We start from the raw sequence: 26,334 nt of genomic DNA on the forward strand, positions 1-26,334 counted from the left end.
ATACTGCCCTGGCATTCTAGGGGCCCAAATGTGTGGTAAGGAGTTTGAAATCAAATTCTGTAAAAAATGGCTGGTGAAATCCGAAAGGTGCTCTTTGGAATATGGGCCCCTTTGCCCACCTAGGCTGCAAAAAAGTGTCACACATGTGGTATCTCCGTATTCAGGAGAAGTTGGGGAAGGTGTTTTGGGGTGTCATTTTACATATACCCATGCTGGGTGAGAGAAATATCTTGGCAAAAGACAACTTTTCCCATTTTTTTATACAAAGTTGTCTTTTGCCAAGATATTTCTCTCACCCAGCATGGGTATATGTAAAATGACACCCCAAAACACATTCCCCAACTTCTCCTGAATACGGAGATACCACATGTGTGACACTTTTTTGCAGCCTAGGTGGGCAAAGGGGCCCACATTCCAAAGAGCACCTTTCGGATTTCACCGGCCATTTTTTACAGAATTTGATTTCAAACTCCTTACCACACATTTGGGCCCCTAAAATGCCAGGGCAGTATAACTACCCCACAAGTGACCCCATTTTGGAAAGAAGACACCCCAAGGTATTCGCTGATGAGCATAGTGAGTTCATGGAAGTTTTTATTTTTTGTCACAAGTTAGTGGAATATGAGACTTTGTAAGAAAAAAAAATAAAATCATCATTTTCCGCTAACTTGTGACAAAAAATAAAAAGTTCTATGAACTCACTATGTCCATCAGCAAATACCTTAGGGTGTCTACTTTCCGAAATGGGGTCATTTGTGGGGTGTTTGTACTGTCTGGCCATTGTAGAACCTCAGGAAACATGACAGGTGCTCAGAAAGTCAGAGCTGCTTCAAAAAGCGGAAATTCACATTTTTGTACCATAGTTTGTAAACGCTATAACTTTTACCCAAACCATTTTTTTTTTACCCAAACATTTTTTTTTATCAAAGACATGTAGAACAATAAATTTAGAGCAAAATTTATATATGGATGTCGTTTTTTTGCAAAATTTTACAACTGAAAGTGAAAAATGTCATTTTTTTGCAAACAAATCGTTAAATTTCGATTAATAACAAAAAAAGTAAAAATGTCAGCAGCAATGAAATACCACCAAATGAAAGCTCTATTAGTGAGAAAAAAAGGAGGTAAAATTAATTTGGGTGGTAAGTTGCATGACCGAGCAATAAACGGTGAAAGTAGTGTAGGTCAGAAGTGTAAAAAGTGGCCTGGTCTTTCAGGGTGTTTAAGCTATGGGGGCTGAGGTGGTTAATAACAAAAGCAAAGTACAGTAAAGAAAATAATATTATATGTTACAAGAAGGCACTGAAATGGTTCCTATGGTTGAAGCCCAAGGGTCCTAGTGCCCGGCTCCTCGTTATGACCCCAGCTTCCTTTCCTCACCACCTGTTGGTAAGTTCTCCATTGTGGTGGGACACACATGTCCAAATAAAGTCTCATTCATCCTACTTTTATTTGCAATGAGCGCATGTTCTCCACATCTCTCCTGCGTCGTCTGATGGACTTACCTATATAATACAGGCCATGTGTCCACCCTATGCAGAGGATTTTACCCGTATGGCTTCTATGCATTGTGCACCGCCCAGGTTCGGATTTAAGGGAAATGTACACTTTTGGGGGCATTTTTTTTATTATTGCATTGCACTCATTTTGAGTTAAAAATCATCTTTCCAATTGTTGAAAAATGTTGAACCTCTGTCTCTCTGCAGCCTTAAGTTTCTCTAGTAGCGGGATCTAAATTTTCACTCTGTTCCATCAGGCAGATCAGCTGACGGCTCCTTATCTCTGACCTCTGACCTCATTATAGCTCAGTTCTTATCTTACTGATAAGAATGTGACTCACTTAACCCCTTCAACCACATGACTTATCTGTACATCAGGGTGGATCCGCAAAGCACGGATATCGGCCCATGTGCGTTCCGCAATTTGCTATCATAGAAAATGCCTATTCTTGTCCGCAATGGCGGACAAGAATAGGACATGTTCTAAACTTTTTGTGGGAGCAACGGATGCGCACAGCATACTGTGTGCTGTCCGCATCTTTTGCGGCCCCAAAATTGCGGAACGGATGCGGACTCGTTCATACGGTGTGTGACTGTAGCCTTAGGGGGGTTTTCCCATCTCAGACAATGGGGGCATATCATGTCTGGCACGGGTCCCACCTCTGGTGTATCTGCTGCTGCCCAGCATCCATTTGTATAGGGCCACCAAAAATAGTCAAGTGCTGGCTCGGCTATTCCCGTCGGCCCTATAGAAGTGAATGGAAGCAGTGGCGGTGCGCTCCTATTCATTTCAATGGGGATTACAAAAATAGCCGAGCACGCCACTTGGGTATTTTTGGTGGGCTAATAGGAACGCTTGGTGGTGGCCGGACCCAACACTGCCGGCCACCGATTTGCTGGCTTCGTTATTTTGGCTGCGTTTACAAGATAGGTGCGGGTCCCAGAGGTGAGACCCCCACCTGACAGACAATGGGAACATAGAGTTGCAAGAAAAAGTATGTGAACCCTTTGGAATGATATGGATTTCTGCACAAATTGGTCATAAAATGTGATCTGATCTTCATCTAAGTCACAACAATAGACAATCACAGTCGGCTTAAACTAATAACACACAAAGAGTTAAATGTTACCATGTTTTTATTGAACACACCATGTAAACATTCACAGTGCAGGTGGAAAAAGTATGTGAACCCTTGGATTTAATAACTGGTTGAACCTCCTTTGGCAGCAATAACTTCCACCAAACGTTTCCTGTAGTTGCAGATCAGACGTGCACAACGGTCAGGAGTAATTCTTGACCATTCCTCTTTACAGAACTGTTTCAGTTCAGCAATATTCTTGGGATGTCTGGTGTGAATCCCTTTCTTGAGGTCATGCCACAGCATCTCAATCGGGTTGAGGTCAGGACTCTGACTGGGCCACTCCAGAAGGCGGATTGTCTTCTGTTTAAGCCATTCTGTTGTTGAGTTACTTCTATGCTTTGGGTCGTTGTCCTGTTGCAACACCCATCTTCTGTTGTGCTTCAGCTGGTGGACAGATGGCCTTAAGTTCTCCTGCAAAATGTCTTGATAAACTTGGGAATTCATTTTTCCTTCGATGATAGCAATCCGTCCAGGCCCTGACGCAGCAAAGCAGCCCCAAACCATGATGCCCCCACCACCATACTTCACAGTTGGGATGAGGTTTTGATGTTGGTGTGCTGTGCCTCTTTTTCTCCACACATAGTGTTGTGTGTTTCTTCCAAACAACTCCACTTTGGTTTCATCTGTCCACAGAATATTTTGCCATTACTGCTGTGGAACATCCAGGTGCTCTTGTGCAAACTGTAAACGTGCAGCAATGTTTTTTTGGACAGCAGTGGCTTCTTCTGTGGTGTCCTCCCATGAAATCCATTCTTGTTTAGTGTTTTACGTATCGTAGATTCGCTAACAGGGATGTTAGCATATGCCAGAGACTTTTGTAAGTCTTTAGCTGACACTCTAGGATTCTTCTTCACCTCATTGAGCAGTCTGCGCTGTGTTCTTGCAGTCATCTTTACAGGACGGCCGCTCCTAGGGAGAGTAGCAGCAGTGCTGAACCTTCTCCATTTATAGACAATTTGTCTTACCGTGGACTGATGAACAGCAAGGCTTTTGGAGATACTTTTATAACCCTTTCCAGCTTTATGGAAGTCAACAATTCTTAATCATAGGTCTTCTGAGAGCTCTTTTGTGCGAGGCATCATTCACATCAGGCAATGCTTCTTGTGAAAAGCAAACCCAGAACTGGTGTGTGTTTTTTATAGGGCAGCTGTAACCAACACCTCCAATCTCATCTCATTGATTGGACTCCAGTTGGCTGACACCTCACTCCAATTAGCTCTTGGAGATGTCATTAGTCTAGGGGTTCAAATACTTTCTCCACCTGCACTGTGAATGTTTACATGGTGTGTTCTATAAAAACATGGTAACATTTAACTCTTTGTGTGTTATTAGTTTAAGCCGACTGTGATTGTCTATTGTTGTGACTTAGATGAAGATCAGATCACATTTTATGACCAATTTGTGCAGAAATCCATATCATTCCAAAGGGTTCACATACTTTTTCTTGCAACTGTATCCTAGCGAGTGAAACTAAAAAGTACAATCATGCAGCTAGGCAGTTAACCCTTTGTGACAGAACGGCTGAATATTATTAATAAAGACCAACTGTAAAAATTGTTAGCCCAAAATGAGTAAAATGCAATCGTTAAAAAATTGCCACCAAAATTGCCTTCAAAGGGGTCCTCCTATGACTAAGGTAAAAAATGGAAATCATAAAGAACATGACAATCTCTTTCTAACAAAGCTAGAACCAGCCCTGTACCTCACATGGGTCCAGAGATCTCCCCATTTATTGCTCTGCTCAGGGGAGTGTCCTTTCTGCTGAAGCTCAGGGGGCATGACCATGCTCTATCACAGCTCAGGGGGCGTGTCTCTTCTGCTGCAGCTCAGGGGGCGTGTCCATGCTCTACCTATCACAGCTCAGGGGGGGTGTCTCTTCTGCTGCAGCTCAGGGGGCGTGACCATGCTCTCCCTATCACAGCTCAGGATACAGTTGAAGGATGAAACTGAGCATGTGCGGCCATCTCAGTGAGCAGGACATAGAAATGTGAAAAAAACAAACAGCAGGTGGCGCTGTACAGATACATTTCAGTGAATTACTCAGAGGCTATGTTAAATTTTTAATGACATGCAATTGCAAATATATTCAGATCCGGTGCTGGTTTGAAAACTGTAGAATATTTTTCGTTGGACAGTCCCTTTAAGTTAAACCCTCTTCGAGCGGTTTTGTCGGATTTGATTGTTGGCACGAAGCTGTCTCATTGAGACGTAATATTACGTTGTATCGCGGTCCTTCATTTCCCTCCGCAAGGCTCCGACAACAGAACGTTCAGAGCGGGAACAATCGGGGGCCCCACTAACCGCAGGCCGGAAGGACCACCCAAGGTGCCCATAGACATTCCTAAAGATCAATGATATAAGTGAAAATCCTTTCCTTCTGCAGTAATGATAACTCTGTACAGTCAGGGCTCCCCCAATATTCACTGCAGGGCTCCCCCCATTATGTAATGCACAGAAACCGCAGATCCCCCAGGGCACTGGGTATAGAGGACGGAGCGCGGGACCCCCAGTCTAGTCACTGCCTTTATAGGACAATATGGACAGTCCCTTTAAGAAGCCATGCAGGCATTGTACAGGGGCCCCTCCACAGGTGATCATGAGTCACACGCAGGCAGGACGCAGGATCACTCTGTATGCAGCCAGCAGGCACCACAGGGTTGGGCAGCCCCATGATAACAGCCCTGGGAGAATGACAGATAACCAGCCCCATGCAAGGAGTGGTTCTCTTAAGGACGTCCGGCCCCCAGGTCTCACCATCCTGCCTCCCCGACCACTAAGCTCCCAATACACGAGGTCTTCTCATCCCCCCTAATGAAGACCAGCTTCAGCCCCCCGCAGCCCGGACTCTTCCTCCCAGAGAGTCCCCCAGTCCTCCCCGAGTCCCGGACCACCTTAAGAGCAGCGAGCTGAGGGCACTGCTCGTGGAAGAGTCCACTCTGCCTGAGAGGGAGGGGGTGCACGTTCTGCCTTTTTATACTTTCGCTGTATAGATCTGTTCCCTGCAACGGCAAAAATATTGATGAAGTTAAAAAAATGAAACTTTGTATCGGATTTGATGAGAAAATGAATACATTGTTGCAGATAGTATCGGGGGGCGCGGCGGGGGTGTCAGGGCCTCCCCCCGGCAGCTGCTATTTTTAGCATCAGCTGTTGCAATATAAAGAATGGTTAGCGAAAGCTGAGAGCATTGGATTGCAGGAGCTCCCACAGAAGAGGGGTCCCTGCACCCGGGACAGGATGAAGTGAGGGCCCCGGGGGCCACACATCTGGTGAGTGGCACCTGCACCCTGGGGGGCTGGCACAGAGACCCCCTATAACTGGGTATACTCACAGTGGGAGACTGGAACCTGCCATGATCTCATCATGGGGGGGGGGGGGGGGTGAGACCACCAGTCTGCAGAGAATCCCTGGAAGAGGCTGCTAAGTACTGGGGGTCTATAGTGCTGCTGCTGCTGCTGCTCTCCAGGCATGCAAGGGTTAACCACTGCGGCCAAAACCTTTCCAGACTATTTTGGGGAGAAAGGGGGGTCTGTCTATTAAAGGGTTAATAGTGATTATAATGGTGATTATCTGTGCGCTGGAGGCTTTGGTTCTAAACTATTGAAAACTGCCCCCCCCCCCCCCCAATATATTTCAGCGCGCGCCCTGTGTGAACAGATGTCTATTAGAAACGGACAAAAAATAAAAATGTGTTATTTTGAAAGTCACACTTAGAAAAATTTGCATCTGTTTCCCCTCCCCCCAAGGGAATAATATCAATTTGCATTGGAATGCTATGCTCATAGGAATCGCGTATGTTTTGAAACTGTCCTTCTGACCCCTCCCCCATGTTCTGAAGGAATGGTCTGGTCTCAGGCAGGATGGGACTTGTAGTGCTGCCCGCTGACAGGTTGTAGTATGTGGCAGGTGACGTCAGGTCCAGTCACTGCGATAATGGGACTCAGGGAGCGGCGCCATCTGATCGCTGACGCCAGCTCCGGGTTCTCCTTTGCCATTTCTGAGAAGAGGAATAAGGAAAAAGTTTTTGAGAAAAGATTTCTGCAGAAACTTCCTTGAGGGACGGTCGGTTCTTCCTTCACTTTCACTTCGGCCTCATCGGGTGACTCCTGGTCTATTGCATGAGTCGTATAATCCGAAAAATACATGGCGTCCGATGGGGACACTGACGGGCCCTTAAAGGGGTTGTCCAGAATTAGGAGAACATGGCTTTTACTTCCAGAAACGGCACCGCACCTGTCCACAGGTTCATCACAACCCACAGGCAGGCCTGAGAGGCCAACCATGTTTTTCTAATCTTCTACAACCCCTTTAATTAAAGGGGTTTTCCAGGAATGTAAATCGATGACCTATCCGTAACTACTGTGATCAATTAAAATCTCCTGGACCCCCACACAATCCAGTGAGTCCCCCGTCAATATTTACCAAGGAACAGCGGCTTCTCCGTTTTCAACTTAAACCCCAACAATCAAATACTGATGAAAAAATGGTTATAAAATAAAAAATAATAATTACGAAACAGCGGTTCCTCAGTGTACGGTATATTCCTGGAAACAGGACAGTTATGTGAGGAAATTACCGACTGCATTAATGTCCGGCACTGAAGAGGTTAAGCGTGTTAGGTCTGAAACTATGGGGTTAATTCCAGCTTAATTTTGCTTTTTGTCATTTGCGGCAATAATCTGTGACAAATCTTCTCCAGAATCCAGAAACTCACTTGTTCTGAGGGTTTTATAAACAGAAATTATGTAACCGATTACAAAACGCGCTATGAGGGACCGAAAAGATTCATCATGTGACCCTGAAAGGCGCTGGACATGGGGCCACCGAGCCACAAACCCACAGCCAAAGTCATTAAAGCCGGAGTAGATTTCCTCAAGTTCTTGCATAAAGAACCTCAACTCCTTCATTTCTGTGTAAATAAAGACGAGAAGTTACAGCAAAACCTTTATCAGCTGAGGCTCCTTCATCAGGCGGCAAAGAATGACTGAGAAAGGTGATAAATCATCAAGATAAGAGAGCAATAAAACTGCGGTTATAATCTACTGTACTGATCCTGAGTAACATCCTGTATTATACTCCAGAGCTGCACTCACTTTTCTGCTGGTGGAGTCACTGTGTACATTACATTACTTATCCTGTACTGATCCTGAGTAACATCCTGTATTATACTCCAGAGCTGCACTCACTATTCTGCTGGTGCAGTCACTGTGTACATACATTACTTATCCTGTACTGATCCTGAGTTACATCCTGTATTATACTCCAGAGCTGCTCTCACTATTCTGCTGGTGCAGTCACTGTGTACATACATTACTTATCCTGTACTGATCCTGAGTTACATCCTGTATTATACTCCAGAGCTGCACTCACTATTCTGCTGGTGCAGTCACTGTGTACATACATTACTTATCCTGTACTGATCCTGAGTTACATCCTGCATTATACTCCAGAGCTGCACTCACTATTCTGCTGGTGCAGTCACTGTGTACATACATTACTTATCCTGTACTGATCCTGAGTTACATCCTGTATTATACTCCAGAGCTGCACTCACTATTCTGCTGGTGCAGTCACTGTGTGCATACATTACTTATCCTGTACTGATCCTGAGTTACATCCTGTATTATACTCCAGAGCTGCACTCACTATTCTGCTGGTGCAGTCACTGTGCACATACATTACTTATCCTGTACTGATCCTGAGTTACATCCTGCATTATACTCCAGAGCTGCACTGACTATTCTGCTGGTGGAGTCACTGTGTACATACATTACTTATCCTGTACTGATCCTGAGTAACATCCTGTATTATACTCCAGAGCTGCACTCACTATTCTGCTGGTGGAGTCACTGTGTACATACATTACTTATCCTGTACTGATCCTGAGTTACATCCTGCATTATACTCCAGAGCTGCACTGACTATTCTGCTGGTGGAGTCACTGTGTACATTCATTACTTATCCTGTACTGATCCTGAGTAACATCCTGTATTATACTCCAGAGCTGCACTCACTATTCTGCTGGTGCAGTCACTGTGTACATACATTACTTATCCTGTACTGATCCTGAGTTACATCCTGCATTATACTCCAGAGCTGCACTCACTATTCTGCTGGTGGAGTCACTGTGTACATACATTACTTATCCTGTACTGATCCTGAGTAACATCCTGTATTATACTCCAGAGCTGCACTCACTATTCTGCTGGTGCAGTCACTGTGTACATACATTACTTATCCTGTACTGATCCTGAGTTACATCCTGTATTATACCCCAGAGCTGCACTCACTATTCTGCTGGTGCAGTCACTGTGTACATACATTACTTATCCTGTACTGATCCTGAGTTACATCCTGCATTATACTCCAGAGCTGCACTCACTATTCTGCTGGTGGAGTCACTGTGTACATACATTACTTATCCGGTACTGATCCTGAGTTACATCCTGCATTATACTCCAGAGCTGCACTCACTATTCTGCTGGTGGAGTCACTGTGTACATACATTACTTATCCTGTACTGATCCTGGGTTACATCCACATTATACTCCAGAGCTGCACTCACTATTCTGTGATGACCACTGCTGGACTTCTTTGGGTTAAGGCCCCTAATGATTCCCAGAGTGTGGGGAGTCTGTAGTGTACCCTTATATTTTTGGCCCTGTTTTATATGTTATGGCAGTGTCGGACTGAGGTCCCTTGGGCCCCCCAAGTCTTTATAGGACCTTAAGAGCCCTGTTTTATTAGGGGCCCATTATTGTAAGAACTTGGGCCACCGGAGGATCCTCTGGTACACTGGCGGCCAGTCCGACCCCGTGTTATGGTCATTGTTATTGGCTGAATGATCGGTGCGCAGATCTGGATTTGGGAACTCTGGTTTACTGTGTCTAAAGTTTGTTACTTTTTGATACTTTTCCATTTATGTAACTAAAGATGACAAAAGCCTTGTGTTACAGAGGATGATGGGGGTCTCCTGGTTAGAGCAGCAGGAGTGATGGGGGGCCGATACATGAAGGTATCACTACCGCAGAGCCCTATATCACCACATATAGTCCCGTTCATACCGCCACAGTGGTACTGTGTTTGGCCTTAGGGTACCTTGTGGGGTGTTGTATGGTGGAGATGGCACCAGCAGGGTAGCCACACAATGACATTTACGGAATATTGATATATTTAGAAAATTGCTAACAGTACAATTCCCCATTATATGCCTTCATGTATCCCCAAAGCTGGAGCTTACATTTTGTCCACCATTATAGTAAATACCATTTGCATAGGATTAGAAAAACATGGCTGCCTTCTCCCAAAATAGCGCCACCCCTGTCCACAGGTTGGGTGTGGTATTGCAGCTCTGTTGAATCTGCACAAATCTGTTAGGGAATTGTCTTTTATTAGCATTTTCTTCTACCTGAGGAATTGCTGTACATGCAGTATCGGGTGATGCCCACTATCTGTATGGCTCTTGTACATTATGAGTGGATGCAGATCAGACTATCGCTCAGTCACGCCTCTGAAAATAATTTGCGCATTTTACTGTTCCAAATGGATAATTTTTTTGGGCAACCGACCAGAGCAATATCCGTGGAAACGGTTCTGGAGCCTCTTTAAAGGGCCGACCACGTCTTATATAAATACATCTGAATGGTAATTCTGTTGTAATATTCTTCCTATTTCATTTCCTTAACCTTTTCAAGATCTCCGTTTGCTCTCAGTGAATGGAAAAGTTGCATTCAGAGACTGAAAACCTGACCTAATCTCACAGCGAGGGTTTGTTACAGTGTATCCAGCCCAGTCAGTCCAATGTAAATATCTCAGCAGCACAAACCTCTCTCCTGTCCTGAGAATTTGCTACAGTGTATCAGTGCAGGAAAGCAAAGTAAAAGGTCCTGTTCACATCTGCTTTCTGGGCGTCTTGTTTTTTTAAAATGTTTTTTGGTATTTTAATATCAGCTGTGTAGTTGGTGTAAAAACTACCAGAACCACGTTGGACTCCAGGAAAGTGATTGTGACCCTCTGGCCAGTGCTGTAAAGACCCAGGGACGGGGGAGGGGGTGCAGCATCTTCCCCTCATCCTGCTCCTTTTGCCGCTTGTCACAGTGAACGTTCAGTGAGATCCGGATGCAGGAGCGGAGATCAGCGTCTCTATGGTGATATCATCATTAGCACACAAGAGGGGATCCCTGGTCGTCTGCTCCGGAACGGATGGAATAGTGAAGTGCGCGATTATTGTGCCCACGTCCAACATCAAAGACAGACATTCCCTGAATAATCAATATATTGTGAAAGATACGGCAGGAAAGGGAGCGGCTGATATCAGTCACATATGATGTAATGTCTCTGGAGGTTATATCAGTACTGGAGCGTTATAAGAGGAGCGGCTGATATCAGTCACATGTGATGTAATGTCTGGAGGTTATATCAGCGCTGGAGCGTTATAAGAGGAGCTGCTGATATCAGTCACATGATATCAGTACTGGAGCGTTATAAGAGGAGCTGCTGATATCAGTCACATAGGATGTAATGTCTCTGGAGGTTATATCAGTACTGGAGCGTTATAAGAGGAGCGGCTGATATCAGTCACATGTGATGTAATGTCTCTGAAGGTTATATCAGTGCTGGAGCGTTATAAGAGGAGCGGCTGATATCAATCACATAGGATGTAATGTCTCTGGAGGTTATATCAGTGCTGGAGCGTTATAAGAGGAGCGGCTGATATCAGTCACATGATATCAGTACTGGAGCGTTATAAGAGGAGCTGCTGATATCAGTCACATAGGATGTAATGTCTCTGGAGGTTATATCAGTACTGGAGCGTTATAAGAGGAGCGGCTGATATCAGTCACATGTGATGTAATGTCTCTGAAGGTTATATCAGTGCTGGAGCGTTATAAGAGGAGCGGCTGATATCAATCACATAGGATGTAATGTCTCTGGAGGTTATATCAGTGCTGGAGCGTTATAAGAGGAGCGGCTGATATCAGTCACATGTGATGTAATGTCTCTGGAGGTTATATCAGTACTGGAGCGTTATAAGAGGAGCTGCTGATATCAGTCACATGTGATGTAATGTCTCTGGAGGTTATATCAGTACTGGAGCGTTATAAGAGGAGCGGCTGATATCAGTCACATATGATGTAATGTCTCTGGAGGTTATATCAGTGCTGGAGCGTTATAAGAGGAGCGGCTGATATCAGTCACATGTGATGTAATGTCTCTGGAGGTTATATCAGCGCTGGAGCGTTATAAGGGGTGCGGCTGATATCAGTCACATATGATGTAATGTCTCCGGAGGTTATATCAGTGCTGGAGCGTTATAAGAGGAGCTGCTGATATCAGTCACATATGATGTAATGTCTGGAGGTTATATCAGTGCTGGAGCGTTATAAGAGGAGCGGCTGATATCAGTCACATATGATGTAATGTCTGGAGGTTATATCAGCGCTGGAGCGTTATAAGAGGAGCGGTTGATATCAGTCACATATGATGTAATGTCTCTGGAGGTTATATCAGTACTGGAGCGTTATAAGAGGAGCGGCTGATATCAGTCACATGTGATGTAATGTCTCTGGAGGTTATATCAGCGCTGGAGCGTTATAAGAGGAGCGGCTGATATCAGTCACATATGATGTAATGTCTCTGGAGGTTATATCAGTGCTGGAGCGTTATAAGAGGAGCGGCTGATATCAGTCACAAGTGATGTAATGTCTCTGGAGGTTATATCAGCACTGGAGCGTTATAAGAGGAGCTGCTGATATCAGTCACATGTGGGCACAACACTCTGGAGGTTATATCAGCGCTGGAGCGTTATAAGAGGAGCGGCTGATATCAGTCACATGTGATGTAATGTCTCTGGAGGTTATATCAGTACTGGAGCGTTATAAGAGGAGCGGCTGATATCAGTCACATATGATGTAATGTCTGGAGGTTATATCAGCGCTGGAGCGTTATAAGAGGAGCGGCTGATATCAGTCACTGATATCAGTTGTTTCTGTGATGTAGTGAAATATAATTAGTGGGTTTTTGTTTGTCCACCCGCCTCTTGAGGATTGACCACAAGTTCTCAATGGGATTAAGATCTGGGGAGTTTCCAGGCCATGGACCCAAAATGTCAACGTCCCCGAGCCACTTAGTTATCACTTTTGCCTTATGGCACGGTGCTCCATCGTGCTGGAAAATGCATTGTTCTTCACCAAACTGTTGTTGGATTGTTGGAAGAAGTTGCTGTTGGAGGGTGTTTTGGTGCCATTCTTTAATCATGGCTGTGTTTTTGGGCAAAATTGTGAGTGAGCCCACTCCCTTGGATGAGAAGCCACCCCACACATGAATGGTCTCAGGATGCTTTACTGTTGGCATGACACAGGACTGATGGTAGCGCTCACCTTCTCTTCTCCGGAGAAGCCTTTTTCCAGATGCCCCAAACAATCGTAAAGAGGCTTCATCGGAGAATATGACTTTGCCCCAGTCCTCAGCCGTCCATTCACCAGACTTTCTGCAGAAGATCAATCTGTCCCTGATATTTTTTTTGGAGAGAAGTGGCTTCTTTGCTGCCCTTCTTGACACCAGGCCATCTTCCAAAAGTCTTCGCCTCACTGTGCGTGTAGATGCGCTCACACCTGCCTGCTGCCATTCCTGAGAAAGCTCTGCACTGGTGGCACTCCGATCCCGCAGCTGAATCCTCTTTAGGAGACGATCCTGGCGCTTGCTGGACTTTCTTGGACGCCCTGAAGCCTTCTTAACAAGAATTGAACCTCTTTCCTTGAAGTTCTTGATGATCCTATAAATTGTTGATTGAGGTGCAATCTTAGTAGCCACAATATCCTTGCCTGTGAAGCCATTTATATGCAACGCAATGATGGCTGCACGCGTTTCTTTGCAGGTCACCATGGTTAACAATGGAAGAACAATGATTTCAAGCATCACCCTCCTTTTAACATGTCAAGTCTGCCATTTTAACCCAATCAGCCTGACATAATGATCTCCAGCCTTGTGCTCATCAACATTCTCACCTGAGTTAACAAGACGATTACTGAAATGATCTCAGCAGGTCCTTTAATGACAGCAATGAAATGCAGTGGAAAGGTTTTTTTGGGGATTAAGTTAATTTTCATGGCAAAGAAGGACTATGCAATTCATCTGATCGCTTTTCATAACATTCTGGAGTATATGCAAATTGCTATTATAAAAACTTAAGCAGCAACTTTTCCAATTTCCATTATTTATCTAATTCTCAATAAAGTACTGGAGCGTTATAAGAGGAGCGGCTGATATCAGTCACATATGATGTAATGTCTCTGGAGGTTATATCAGCGCTGGAGCGTTATAAGAGGAGCGGCTGATATCAGTCACATATGATGTAATATCTCTGGAGGTTATATCAGTACTGGAGCGTTATAAGAGGAGCGGCTGATATCAGTCACATATGATGTAATGTCTGGAGGTTATATCAGCGCTGGAGCGTTATAAGAGGAACGGCTGATATCAGTCACATATGATGTAATGTCTCTGGAGGTTATATCAGCGCTGGAGCGTTATAAGAGGAACGGCTGATATCAGTCACATGTAATGTAATGTCTCTGGAGGTTATATCAGTGCTGGAGCGTTATAAGAGGAGCGGCTGATATCATATGATGTGACTGATACGCCTCTGTGTGGCCTAAGTTTTCTTTCAGCCTTTGTTATGTCCACAGTTTGTATTTTAAACCCCCATAGCGGCTGTACGAGGACACGGAGCTGTCGGTGGCTGCAGTCATCTGCTCATCCTCAGGATAATGTCTTACCCTGATATGTCCTCCCATAATTACCTGCGTGAGTGGGCTTTATAACTCTGTTCATACTGAGCTCCCTGGATAGAATGCTAGTACTGCAGTGAAGACCGACACACAGGCAGCAAGCTATATAGTAGAGGGGGCGAATGTAACTGCATGCAGCTCGGCTTTTTATTCTATTTAGTACCTTCAGAAAGATGGATGACAACCCCTGTGGATACGAAAATAGTGGCACCTTGTGGTTGTCACCTGAATGTTATCTGGTAACAGACTATAAACAGCATCCATGCTACCAGTGCATGCTGGGAGTTGTAGTTCTCAAAGTCTACAGCTTTGGACACTGATATTAACCCATTGCTGCCCATTGCCCCTTTTTCCAGATGCGATTGCTGCATCAGGCATCCACTTGTGACCCGGGCACAGCCGCCTGCCAGCCCCGCCACCTCGCCAGCTGTGGCGCCTTCTTATCCGAGGTGCAGATGTGGCATCACTCGGGCTGACCGCAGTAAATCCGCAGGATGATGGGTAGTGCTCGGAGCAGACGTGCCTGGTCTTGAGATTCATTACTGGCCGCACATTCTCACGGAAGACTTTTCTAATTATCGGCCACGCCGGACGAATGGCGCTGCTCGTTAGTCTGATGGCGCGGCACAGGCGGCCGGCGCTGGGGTATCAGGTAGGCTTCTGATCAGAATGGACTTTTGCTTTAATTTTTGGAATCACAGTGCACTTTTCATCAGCAATTTACAGGTTAAATGAACGTCTTTCTATAGACAGTAAAATTCCTACCATCCGGCATCTTCCGGACCATTGGACGGACGTGCATCTGGATGTTACGCAGAAAAGTGTCTTTTGTGCCGTTTTCGATAATTCAGGAGCAGGGACGCTCAACCTGTGGCCCTCCAGCTGTTGTAAAACTACAGCTCCCATCATGCCATGCTGTAGGCTGTCTGTGCATGCTGGGAGTTGTAGTTTTGCAACAGTTGGAGGGCCGCAGGTTTGGCATCCCTGATCCAGAGCAATAATCACGTTTCCAGTCCCTTGTGTATGAGAATATATATACTTCTCAATGGCCGTCCAATAATCCAGAATAATTGCCCACCTCCCGGCAGGTCCAGTGTGAGGGTCCAGACAGTCACTGACAGCAAGCAGCATAGATACCTCCGCGAAGGTAAGTAGACGGCGTCATGTGACTGGAGTATAAGACAACATATCTTGTGCTCTAGTCACGCTGCAGTCAAAAGCCCCTGCAGATCAGCCCCCTGTCCAGAGAGTGAACCAGCAGGAGGTGCAGAAGTCCTGCAGCTATAGTGCGAAAAGAAAAACAGCAATTTTTTTTGACGCAGCTCTGGATGTGACTGTAGTAGATAACACGATGTACCCCAAGATGTAAAATGATCTTTACACTTGCGTCTGTGTTCAGAGGGATGGGTGGGGTGTGTGTCGCCAGCTGGGTGAGAGGCGGTGGTGCCATGTGGCCTCCTCTACATCTCCAGCGAGCAGCAGAGGGTTAACGTTCCTCCTCTCGGCTCGCAGCAATTAGCGCCATTCTCATCCATCAGAACATCCAGCTCTCGCAGATCTCATTAACATTCGTGCCAGCTGATTGTTGAAAAGATCTCAGACGACTCGAAAGAAATGTTCAGATCTGTGCCACGTCTGGATTCGGAGGGTTTCGAGGCCTCGGGTGAAGGACCGAGATTATATTTGGGGGAGACGCCGGATTACAAAGCAGGAAATCGGAGACAATAACCGTTTACAGGGGGTTCCAGAATTTTCTTCCGCATCCAGTATAGAAAAATCCCAGCCACCTGCTCCTCACTGCTGGGACCCATCTCTGTGGACTTCATGGACAGGGCCACATGTGCGGCCACAACCACTGGCCAGTCTACCGCGGTTCACTGCTGAGACCAGCGATTGGCTGCAGTGATCACACCGCACCGAGGAAGATAAACACCACCGGGCGGACCCGAGTGCGGCGCAGCAAGGGGCAGAGGACAACAGCGCTGAGTAGAATACCATCTCTTATCACATTAGGTTTTGCCACACAACAATTTAGGGCACTTTCACACTTGCGGCAGAGGATTCCGGCAGGCAGTTCCGTCACCGGAATCGGCAATCCGGACGCAAACTGATGGCATTTGTCAGACGGATCCGGGTGCGGATCCGTCTGACAAATGCATTGAAATACCGGATCCGACTCTCCGATGTCATCTGTAAAAACGGATCCATTATTATTATTTTTTGCATTTTTAAAGTTCTGCGCAGACCGGATCCGTTTTGCCAGAACACTTAATGCTGGCACTAATACACTTCAATGTAAATTAATGCCGGATCCGGCATTCCAGCAACTGTTCAGTATTTTTGGTTGGAGAGAAAACTGCAGCATTCTGCGGTATTTTCTCCGTCCAAAAAATGTAAGAGGGACTGAACTGATGCATCCTGAACGGATCGCTCTCCATTCAGAATGCATTAGGATAAAACTGTGACGGAACCCAATACCGGAAAACAAAAACGCTAGTGTGAAGGTACCCTAATTTACCATTTACAACCCTTTTCAAGGGAACTTCAGCCAATGTCATTTTTATATATATATATATATATACATGCCATAGTCACTTCTGTGTATTGTAATACTCTATATTCTCTAAATATGGCCCCTATATACAAGAATATAACTACTATAATACTGCTCCTATGTACAAGAATATAACTACTATAATACTGCCTCCTATGTACAAGAATATAACTACTATAATACTGCTCCCTATGTACAAGAATATAACTACTATAATACTGCCTCCTATATACAAGAATATAACTACTATAATACTGCTCCTATGTACAAGAATATAACTACTATAATACTGCCTCCTATGTACAAGAATATAACTACTATAATACTGCTCCTATGTACAAGAATATAACTACTATAATACTGCTCCTATGTACAAGAATATAACTACTATAATACTGCTACTATGTACAAGAATATAACTACTATAATACTGCTCCTATGTACAAGAATATAACTACTATAATACTGCTCCTATGTACAAGAATATAACTACTATAATACTGCTCCTATGTACAAGAATATAACTACTATAATACTGCTCCTATGTACAAGAATATAATTACTATAATACTGCTCCTATGTACAAGAATATAACTACTATAATACTGATCCTATGTACAAGAATATAACTACTATAATACTGCCTCCTATGTACAAGAATATAACTACTATAATACTGCTCCTATGTACAATAATATAACTACTATAGTACTGCTCCTATGTACAAGAATATAACTACTATAATACTGCTGCTATGTACAAGAATATAACTACTATAATACTGCCTCCTATGTACAAGAATATAACTACTATAATACTGCCTCCTATGTACAAGAATATAACTACTATAATACTGCTCCTATGTACAACAATATAACTACTATAATACTGCCTCCAATGTACAAGAATATAACTGCTATAATACTGCCTCCTATGTACAAGAATATAACTACTATAATACTGCCTCCTATGTACAAGAATATAACTACTATAATACTGCCTCCTATGTACAAGAATATAACTACTATAATACTGCTCCTATGTACAAGAATATTACTAATATACTACTGCCTCCTATGTACAAGAATATAACTACTATAATACTTCTCCTATGTACAAGAATATAACTACTATAATACTGCCTCCTTTGTACAAGAATATAACTACTATAATACTGCCTCCTATGTACAAGAATATAACTACTATAATACTGCTCCTATGTACAATAATATAACTACTATAATACTGCCTCCTATGTACAAGGATATAACTACTATAATACTGCTCCTATGTACAAGAATATAACTACTATAATACTGCCTCCAATGTACAAGAATATAACTGCTATAATACTGCCTCCTATGTACAAGAATATAACTACTATAATACTGCCTCCTATGTACAAGAATATAACTACTATAATACTGCTCCTATGTACAAGAATATAACTAGTATAATACTGCTCCTATGTACAAGAATATAACTAGTATAATACTGCCCCTATATACAAGAATATAACTACTATAATACTGCTCCTATGTACAAGAATATAACTACAATAATACTGCTCCTATGTATAAGAATATAACTACTATAATACTGCTCCTATGTGAAAGCATATAACTACTATAATACTGCTCCTATGTACAAGAATATAACTACTATAATACTGCTCCTATGTACAAGAATATAACTACTATAATACTGATCCTATGTACAAGAATATAACTACTATAATACTGCTCCTATGTACAAGAATATAATTACTATAATACTGCTCCTATGTACAAGAATATAACTACTATAATACTGATCCTATGTACAAGAATATAACTACTATAATACTGCCTCCTATGTACAAGAATATAACTACTATAATACTGCTCCTATGTACAAGAATATAACTACTATAATACTGCTCCTATGTACAAGAATATAACTACTATAATACTGCCTCCAATGTACAAGAATATAACTGCTATAATACTGCCTCCTATGTACAAGAATATAACTACTATAATACTGCCTCCTATGTACAAGAATATAACTACTATAATACTGCTCCTATGTACAAGAATATAACTACTATAATACTGCCTCCTATGTACAAGAATATAACTACTATAATACTTCTCCTATGTACAAGAATATAACTACTATAATACTGCTCCTATGTACAAGAATATAACTACTATAATACTGCCTCCTATGTACAAGAATATAACTACTATAATACTTCTCCTATGTACAAGAATATAACTACTATAATACTGCTCCTATGTATAAGAATATAACTACTATAATACTGCTCCTATGTGCAAGCATATAACTACTATAATACTGCCCCTATGTACAAGAATATAACTACTATAATACTGCCCCTATGTACAAGAATATAACTACTATAATACTGCTCCTATGTACAAGAATATAACTACTATAATACTGCCTCCTATGTACAAGAATATAACTACTATAATACTGCCCCTATATACAAGAATATAACTACTATAATACTGCTCCTATGTACAAGAATATAACTGCTATAATACTGCCTCCTATGTACAAGAATATAACTACTATAATACTGCTCCTATGTACAAGAATATAACTACTATAATACTGCTCCCAATAAGAATCGGCTCAGATCGGCTTTACAGCCACACTAAATAAAAACACAGTGTCAGCCAGCCTAGCTGCTGCTGACACACTAAACTACCGGTTCCAATTTCACAGAGGCCAGGAACCTCGGTGACACGTACCTTCCATCAATGACGGACCCCTGCGCCTTCCTACAGTACACAGTGACTGCACCAGCAGAATAGTGAGTGCAGCTCTGGAGTATAATACAGGATGTAACTCAGGATCAGTACAGGATAAGTAACATAATGTACGTACACAGTGACTCCACCAGCAGAATAGTGAGTGCAGCTCTGGAGTATAGTACAGGATGTAACTCAGGATCAGTACAGGATAAGTAATGTATATACACAGTGACTGCACCAGCAGAATAGTGAGTGCAGCTCTGGAGCATAATACAGGATGTAACTCAGGATAAGTACAGGATAAGTAATGTATGTACACAGTGACTGCACCAGCAGAATAGTGAGTGCAGCTCTGGAGTATAATACAGGATGTAACTCAGGATCAGTACAGGATAAGTAATGTATGTACACAGTGACTGCACCAGCAGAATAGTGAGTGCAGCTCTGGAGCATAATACAGGATGTAACTCAGGATAAGTACAGGATAAGTAATGTATGTACACAGTGACTGCACCAGCAGAATAGTGAGTGCAGCTCTGGAGTATAATACAGGATATAACTCAGGATCAGTACAGGATAAGTAATGTATGTACACAGTGACTGCACCAGCAGAATAGTGAGTGCAGCTCTGGAGTATAATACAGGATGTAACTCAGGATCAGTACAGGATAAGTAATGTATATACACAGTGACTGCACCAGCAGAATAGTGAGTGCAGCTCTGGAGTATAATACAGGATGTAACTCAGGATCAGTGCAGGATAAGTAACGTAATGTACGTACACAGTGACTCCACCAGCACAATAGTGAGTGCAGCTCTGGAGTATAGTACAGGATGTAACTCAGGATCAGTACAGGATAAGTAATGTATATACACAGTGACTGCACCAGCAGAATAGTGAGTGCAGCTCTGGAGTATAATACAGGATGTAACTCAGGATCAGTACAGGATAAGTAATGTATATACACAGTGACTGCACCAGCAGAATAGTGAGTGCAGCTCTGGAGTATAATACAGGATGTAACTCAGGATCAGTGCAGGATAAGTAATGTAATGTATGTACACAGTGACTGCACCAGCAGAATAGTGAGTACAGCTCTGGAGTATAATACAGGATGTAACTCAGGATCAGTACAGGATAAGTAATGTAATGGACACAGTGACTGCACCAGCAGAATAGTGAGTGCAGCTCTGGAGTATAATACAGGATGTAACTCAGGATCAGTACAGGATAAGCAATGTCTGTACATGGTTCCATGTAGTGTTCGGATAAAGGAAGCCTGCGCAGAGAGATGCAGCCACCTTAGCTTGGCACCACCTCACATTGCTCCTTTTTGTTCCAAATTTGGTAGAATGTATACAAAAATTGAGGTAAGACTAGGTTTTGGTATTTGCTGCCTTTTGGTTAATCTCCAGTAATATAATTATGTATTATTGGTCCGGCTTGACTGTGAGCAATGGTTTGTAAACGGTTCATTAACAATTTATAGTCTTACTTTCTTTCCCTCTCCCCCGTCCGCTCCATCAGGCTCCTGAGCTCAGACTCTTGGTTTTTCAGCTTTCACATTCTTAAGTCATGAATCGGAAGTGAATTAGGCCATTTCATGCTGGCAACTGCTAAGGATATATAATGCTGCATGAGTGGAACCTGGCACCATAGAAAGTAGCCGGAAGGAGGAGCGGATCTGTAATCTAGGAATCTGCGGGAATATACCAAACAATTCCTGGATATTTAACCCTTTAGCCGCAGAGAAAATAATTTGCAAAGCAGCTGATGCAAGCACTTGTAGATGTAATGCCAGTGGGGAAAAATGTAACCAGTATAATAATGCTATGATATAATATAACTACTATAATACTGCCTCCTATGTACAAGAATATAACCACTATAATACTGCTCCTATGTACAAGAATATAACTACTATAATGCTGCTCCTATGTACAAGAATATAACTACTATAATACTGCTCCTATGTACAAGAATATAACTACTATAATACTGCCTCTTATATACAAGAATATAACTGCTATAATACTGCTCCTATGTACAAGAATATAACTACTATAATACTGCTCCTATGTACAAGAATATAACTACTATAATACTGCTCCTATGTACAAGAATATAACTACTATAACACTGCCTCTATGTACAAGAATATAACTACTATAATACTGCTCCTATGTACAAGAATATAAGCACTATAATACTGCTCCTATGTACAGGAATATAACTGCTATAATACTGCTCCTGTGTACAAGAATATAACTACTATAATACTGCTCCTATGTACAGGAATATAACTACTATAATACTGCATCCTATGTACAAGAATATAACTACTATAATACTGCTCCTATGTACAAGAATATAACTACTATAATACTGCTCCTATGTACAAGAATATAACCACTATAATACTGCTCCTATGTACAAGAATATAACTACTATAATACTGCTCCTGTGTACAAGAATATAACTACTATAATACTGCTCCTATGTACAGGAATATAGCTACTATAATACTGCTCCTATGTACAAGAATATAACTACTATAATACTGCTCCTATGTACAAGAATATAACCACTATAATACTGCTCCTATGTACAGGAATATAGCTACTATAATACTGCTCCTATGTACAAGAATATAACTACTTTAATACTGCCTCCTATGTACAAGAATATAACTACTATAATACTTCCTCCTATGTACAAGAATATAACTACTATAACACTGCTCCTATGTACAAGAATATAACTACCATAATACTGCTCCTATGTACAAGAATATACTTACTATAATACTGCTCCTATGTACAAGAATATAACTACTATAACACTGCCTCCTATGTACAGGAATATAACTACTATAATACTTCCTCCTATGTACAAGAATTTAACTAATATAACACTGCTCCTATGTACAAGAATATAACTACCATAATACTGCTCCTATGTACAAGAATATAACTACTATAATACTGCTCCTATATACAAGAATATAACTACTATAATACTGCTCCTATGTACAGGAATATAACTACTATAATACTGCCTCCTATGTACAAGAATATAACTACTATAATACTGCCTCCTATATACAAGAATATAACTACTATAATACTGCTCCTATGTACAAGAATATAACTACTATAATACTGCTCCTATGTACAAGAATATAACTACTATAATACTGCCTCCTGTGTACAAGAATATAACTACTATAATACTGCCTCCTATGTACAAGAATATAACTACTATAATACTGCTCCTATGTACAAGAATATAACTACTATAATACTGCCTCCTATGTACAAGAATATAACTACTATAATACTGCTCCTATGTACAAGAATATAACTACTATAATACTGCCTCCTGTGTACAAGAATATAACTACTATAATACTGCTCCTCTGTACAAGAATATAACTACTATAATACTGTTCCTATGTACAAGAATATAACTACTATAATACTGCTCCTATGTACAAGAATATAACTACTATAATACTGCTCCTATGTACAAGAATATAACTGCTATAATACTGCTCCTATGTACAAGAATATAACTACTATAATACTGCCTCCTATGTACAAGAATATAACTACTATAATACTGCCTCCTATGTACAAGAATATAGCTACTATAATACTGCTCCTATGTACAAGAATATAACTACTATAATACTGCTCCAATGTACAGGAATATAACTACTATAATACTGCTCCTATGTACAAGAATATAACTACTATAATACTGCTCCTATGTACAAGAATATAACTACTATAATACTGCCTCCTATGTACAAGAATATAACTACTATAATACTGCTCCTATGTACAAGAATATAACTACTATAATATTGCTCCTATGTACAAGAATATAACTACTATAATACTGCCTCCTATGTACAAGAATATAACTACTATAATACTGCCTCCTATGTACAAGAATATAACTACTATAATACTGCTCCTATGTACAAGAATATAACTACTATAATACTGCCTCCTATGTACAAGAATATAACTACTATAATACTGCCTCCTATGTACAAGAATATAACTACTATAATACTGCTCCTATATACAAGAATATAACTACTATAATACTGCTCCAATGTACAAGAATATAACTACTATAATACTGCCTCCTATGTACAAGAATATAACTAGTATAATACTGCTGCCAACAACTGTAGTAGAATTCGGGATCCTTCCAGATGCTGTGTGATATTGTACTGTACGCCTGGCTTTACCTGCACACCTGTAGGATATGCGGTTTGATGCCCCTCAGTCCTCTCAGCTCCTTGGGGAGATGGTCAGATATCTGAGGAGAGGAGGCTTAAGACTCTGCAGCTGTAATTTGCCTTTCGTGTGGAGGTTGGGGGGGCGGTTGTAATGGGATTAAGCAATTTAGACATCACACGTTGCCACAGATACGAGAATTGCTTCTCTGAAAATGTGCATCTGAAGAATTTCTGATGGTCTTTGTGGAATTCGCTAGGCAGGCTCTTGGATGGCACATTAACCCTTTCCAGCTGGTGGTTGCTCAATTATTAGTCAACCTGACTATATAGCGATGGTTCCTTAGCGTCCCTTCTGTGTGGAGATATGGACAAACTATAATACTTCTGGATATAAACGTGGCAGGAATTATGGTTATTTGGTGCCTGTGGTCAAGCAGCCTTGTAACTGTGACTCCATATCAAAGTGTGGCTTTTCATGTCCATATAATTGGCCAATTGACCCTCATGGTGGCTTTACTAGTGAAGAAGATCATAACCCTCATAATTGATGAGTCCATGTAACTTTGGCCTCAGAAGTGGCATACGGACACCAGTGGATCCCTCAGTAAATGTTAGTGGTAATTTTCTGCCCAAGGTTCTTACAGCTACAGATGGGGTTACTGGTTTGGCTGTAATGGGTCATAAGTTCATTTACAGGGTATATTAATAGTGGAGTGCTCCAGGCATATATTTCAGCAATATGAAATGTGATCAATTAAAATAAATAAAAATGAAACTCACATACAATACAAAGCCCAAAAAAATAATAAAGCGATGTGCTCTTTATCCTGAGTGCTAGCGTCTTTCCACTTTATCCTCTTGTGTTCTGATTGGTGGCCTCATGTGTTATTGGACTTGGTGGTGTCGTTTTATGTTCTCTGATTTGGTCGTGGCTTCTTGTGTTCTCGGTCAATGGTGGCCTATTGTTTTCTTGGGGTCAGTAGTGGCCTCTTGTGCTTTCGGAATTGGTAGTGGCCTTTTCTGCTCTCGGGATGGGCAATGGCTGCTTCTGCCTGGGGGGGTGGGCGGTGGCCACTTGTGCTCTCGGGGTTGGCAGTGGCCTCTTGTGTTCTCGGGATAGGTGGTGGCCTCTTGTGCTCTCAGGGTTGGAGGTGGCCTCTTGTGCCCTCGGGTCGACGGCGGTCTCTTGTGCTCTTGGGGTTGGCGGTATCCACTTGTGTTCTCTGGGTCTCTGGTGGCCTTTTATGTTCTTGGACTTGGTCGTGGCCTCTTTTCATTTAAAAATCATCAGTAACCTCTTGTGGTCGGTGGTGTTCTCAGGGTCAATGGTGGACTCTTGTGCTTTCAGGATTGGTGGTGGCCTCTTGTGCTCTTGGGGTTGGCGGTGGCCTCTTGTGTTCTCAGGATCGGCGGTGGCCTCTTGTGTTCTCAGGATCGGCGGTGGCCTCTTGTGCTCTCAGGGTTGGAGGTGGCCTCTTGTGCTCTTGGGGTTAGAGGTGGCCTCTTGTGCCCTCTGGGTCGACGGCGGTCTCTTGGTTTTGGCGGTATCCACTTGTGTTCTCTGGGTCTCTGGTGGCCTTTTATGTTCTCGGACTTGGTCGTGGCCTCTTTTCATTTTAAAATCATCGGTGGCCTCTTGTGTTCTTGGGTTCGGTGGTGGCTTCTTGTGTTCTCGAGGTCAGCAGTGGCTTTTTATGTTCTCAGACTTGTTGGTCCTCTATTGACATTGTCCATGGACATAGAAAGAGATACATAAACACATAGTCTGAGGTGGAATTACCCCTCATACACATTGGGGGGCAGGTTTTGAGAATGACCTTGCAGATAAAATACCATCAACCTGTATGGGGACTTCACCCCAGAGCTGAGCCCATGGGAGATGATATAGGGTTTTGGCGCCATCACCATGCGTGTTGGGTCCATCTCAAAATCTGCACTAAGCAAAATTAGTTGAGGTTCATATTGTGGAGAGGAGCCCCTGTCCTAGTTCAACTCCAGGCAGGTGTCTCATTTCTAATGGGTTTTGCTTTTTATTTGGCCAAATCTTATAATGGGTCCCTTGATCCTTTTTGGTTTCCTTATGACCTCCATCAATGCCTATCACTATACACCCTGTACAGAATTATTAGGCAAATGAGTATTTTGACCACATCATCCTCTTTATGCATGTTGTCTTACTCCAAGCTGTATAGGCTCGAAAGCCTACTACCAATTAAGCATATTAGGTGATGTGCATCTCTGTAATGAGAAGGGGTGTGGTCTAATGACATCAACACCCTATATCAGGTGTGCATAATTATTAGGCAACTTCCTTTCCTTTGGCAAAATG

At 42.4% G+C, this 26,334-nt stretch overlaps 1 protein-coding gene across 2 annotated transcripts in view; it reads left to right on the forward strand.

The window, feature by feature from the left end:
• The first annotated feature begins 5,815 nt into the window (after positions 1-5,815).
• Positions 5,816-26,334, forward strand: part of MRAS (muscle RAS oncogene homolog) — a 39,892-nt gene continuing 19,373 nt past the window's right edge. The window contains exon 1 of one of the 2 annotated variants that reach the window (XM_040440123.1): positions 5,816-5,910. The gene's annotated coding sequence lies outside the window, so the exon portion shown is untranslated. The remainder of the gene's footprint in view (positions 5,911-26,334) is intronic. The other variant, XM_040440124.1, reaches the window with a different exon arrangement.

The sequence above is a fragment of the Bufo bufo genome, chromosome 7, assembly GCF_905171765.1.
Source record: "Bufo bufo chromosome 7, aBufBuf1.1, whole genome shotgun sequence".
Classification (NCBI taxonomy): domain Eukaryota; kingdom Metazoa; phylum Chordata; class Amphibia; order Anura; family Bufonidae; genus Bufo; species Bufo bufo.